Here is a 3,518-nt window from a genome sequence, read left to right as displayed (position 1 = left end):
GATGGTAATTAATTCCAATAGCTGCATCACTATTTTTTAATGTTTTAATTACACATCAAAGTTGTGTATCAAGACGGAAGAAAAAAACTATTTTTTCGATCTTTTCAATGAGTTAATCTTAAAATGAACTCAGAACAACTAATTTTCATCTTATGATTTATTTACTTCAACATTTGAAAATATCATTTTCTAGTAAAATAAGTATCGACCACACTATATTAAGACCGGTACATGCCTATATCAATACATTTTCAAACATTATAATGCACTAGTCAAAATCTATTCAATCCTAATTAGTTTTTGCGTAGTTCCTTACCTTACATAATTTCATTGAAACCTCAAAAGTTCATGCTTATCAAAGAGAAGGAGAAGCAATATAATTTGGTATTGTTGCAAACTCAAATCACTACAATATCAACAAGACAATAATTTTAGATTGAATAGGCAACATCTATACTATTAGTTAAGGAAAGGTGGGGGCGAGTGCCACATGGCAGCCCCCCACCTCCCCCACAAAAAACAGAGAATGCGGGGGCAGGTGCCACTCGTCCAGCACACCCCCCCGCAAAAATCGCGCCCGCCCCGACACGAAGCACCGGGGCGAGCATAGGCGCGGAGCGCCTAGTGTTAATGTTTAAAATAAAAAGTGAAATCAGATATTTTAAAAGTTTGATATATGATTATCGAAATAATACACTTATTGATTTTTTATCCGGAAGCGAATTGACTCCTGAAGGATTGATGGTGTGTTAAAAAAGACTTATTCAAGAAGCTGTGGATGCCCTCATTGATAATGGTATACACGGGCAGCCCATGAAAGATGTAAATAACAGGCCTTACAAATCATTTTCCGAATATGTACATGTGTCTACGCACACACACACACACACATGCTATTGAGCATGATTAGTTATATGAATTGTCACCATGTCTAATATTTGAAGGTTGTAATATCTTTCTAGAGAAGGGTAGAACATTGCTTATAAAATAGTTATACGTGCCCCTCAAGTCCCTTTCTTCTTTCCAAATGAAATGTTAGGCCACCCTTTAGTTTTTCGCTCTCATTATTAGACAATGTCTACCAAACACAACAAACTTTGTAAGAACATATGATATTTTAAAAACAAATGGATATATATACACACACACACATACACATGTATGTGTGGGTATGTGTTAATAGCAAGCATATGCAAGTATGATCGGAACAGAAAGTAGATCCTAGAACGTTCTAAAGTGACATGATCTGTACTAACACAATTACAATAAAAATTTTCTACAGTTAAAATTGAAGCAAAGACCAAAGAAAGATAAAGTTATTGAATCGATATCCAAAGTGCAGGTACGCCACATACGGAAGACTCTCAGGACCTCTCACACAGAATACGTCTCTGTGATACCGACAGGAGAAACGAAAACAAACGCACGAAACGAGGAATCGGACCGATGCAATCTAAATTTCGCAATTGAAGGAAACTCTATTGGTATCCATTCTTGTGGATGTTCAACACTGACACGATATTCTTGACTTCCTTCACCCATCTGGTGCTCGTGTCCTCGATCACTATCCTCCTCCTCTAAAGCATGCCACCCACAAAATCTTGTTTCGTCGCGCAGAGTCGAATTAAAGTCTTGCGGCGCAAGGCTACGTCCCCGGCCCGGCCTTCGGGGTCAAGGCGCTTCCGTACAGAAAACTAGGAAGCCGACGTCCCCGGGCTTTGGGTTAGCATGTTGTAATTGGGCACGATAACGGTGACCGAGTCAAGGATGATTGGGTCGTGCATGCGAGGAAGATTCATGTATAAATGCGTGTCTGTTAATCATGATCAAGCAGTTCGTCGTCACTTCTATCAATCAATCATTCATTCATCTCTCTCGCTCTCTCTCTTTGTAAGGTTATGTAGTACACTAGAGCGCCCTGATCAGCTGCGGCCTGCAGTGCCGGGACATCGTTACGATTAGCAATATAATCCACCACCTGCTCGCTTACTTGCCATTATTATGGCGACGATGATGATGGTGATGCCTGCTAGTAAGAGTGGTATCGCCGGGACTAGAAGGTCCAGCCGCCTCATCTCCACGTCTAGCGGCCGCCACCTAATGCAGTTGGTTGCTGCAATGCTTGTCATAGTTCAGTGCGCACGCTACTCCATGAGCGTAGTGCAGGCTTCCGACGCAGATCCGCTCCAGGACTACTGTGTGGCCGACCTGTCGCAGCGCCAGCTAAACGTGAATGGATATCCGTGCAAGGATGCCGGGAACGTAACGGAGGAGGATTTCGTGTTCCATGGTCTGGCGCGAGCGGCCAATGCGACCGCAAGCCCGCTGCTGGCAGCGGGTACTTTGGGGTTCGTGGAGGATTTTCCGGGGTTGAACACGCTGGGGCTGTCGATAGCGCGCCTGGACTTCGCGGTGGGCGGGGTGATCGTGCCCCACACTCACCCCAGGGCCAGCGAGATCATCTTCGTGCTGTCCGGCAGGCTCTACTGCGCCTTCGTGGACACCTCTAACAAGCTCTTCGCCAAGGTCCTCGGCCCGGGCGACGTCATGATCTTCCCACGCGGCCTCCTGCACTTCCAGCTCAATGTCGGCTCTGGCCCCGCCACCGCCGTCGTCGCCCTCAACAGCCAACAGCCGGGCTTCCAACTGGTGGCCAACTCCCTGTTCACGCCCGACATCCCTAACGCCGTCCTCCGCAAGACCTTCTTCCTCGACGACGCCACGCTTGACTCCATCAAGGCCACCTTCCAGGGCACCAACTAACGAACATACTTACCTCTATCTAATAACAACTGGCATATAGTCCCAGCTAGCTTGCTAGCTGCGCCGAGGTCGCTAGCCGCCACTTACTAGTTCGAAGCTGGCTACATATATAAATCCATATATATATATACAAACGTGTTGTTTTTTAAATGTACGGATTACATGGCAATAGATTCGATGATCGATCGATTGCAGTTCGGTGTCCCACACAGTTTATTCCCTCACTCAGCAATGTTGGATGTGATATGCTTAATTGCGCACATAGAGCTTCTTACTAAAGGTGAATGCATCATTAACTAAGTCTTAAATGTGTACAACTTGATACAAGTACCACGTGTTTTTTAATGTTGATGTCATTCAATTTGGTGGATGCACCATCTATATCTAGCACCCTCTATCATATATATGTGCTGAGTGTGTAGGGCAACGAGCAACCTTGTTTGATGCCAAGACAAATTTTGGTTGAATCCTTTTCATGAAGCCCTTATTCACTTGACAAGCAATGAAGAGCTTGTGTTCTTACTTTAATGGAGTGAGACCTAGCTATCACATAATAATCATAGGTTTTCTATTGTGGACATGTCAATGTTTTCTTTTTTAAGAATTAATGAGGATCCACCATAACCACCAAAGAAACCATTGTTGGATAAGGGTTCCATTTTATTTTTCTCTTGAGATACCTAAGATGTCCTTAGATTGATTCTACACTTGTAAGTCTGTGAAACTTGCATGCTTCAATATGGGGGATGATGTAT

The 3,518-nt window shown here is 43.9% G+C and overlaps 1 pseudogene; it reads left to right on the top strand.

The window, feature by feature from the left end:
* Window positions 1-1,850: 1,850 nt before the first annotated feature.
* Window positions 1,851-3,186, top strand: LOC148037026 (germin-like protein 1-1 pseudogene; annotated as a pseudogene).
* The last annotated feature ends 332 nt before the right edge of the window (window positions 3,187-3,518 follow it).

Source organism: Lygodium microphyllum, chromosome 4 (assembly GCF_053477565.2).
Source record: "Lygodium microphyllum isolate KBCC chromosome 4, Lygodium_microphyllum_v1.1.10, whole genome shotgun sequence".
Classification (NCBI taxonomy): Eukaryota; Viridiplantae; Streptophyta; class Polypodiopsida; order Schizaeales; family Lygodiaceae; genus Lygodium; species Lygodium microphyllum.
The sequence above is the reverse complement of the archived record's forward strand: the minus strand, read 5'-3'. Positions and strand labels throughout refer to the sequence as shown.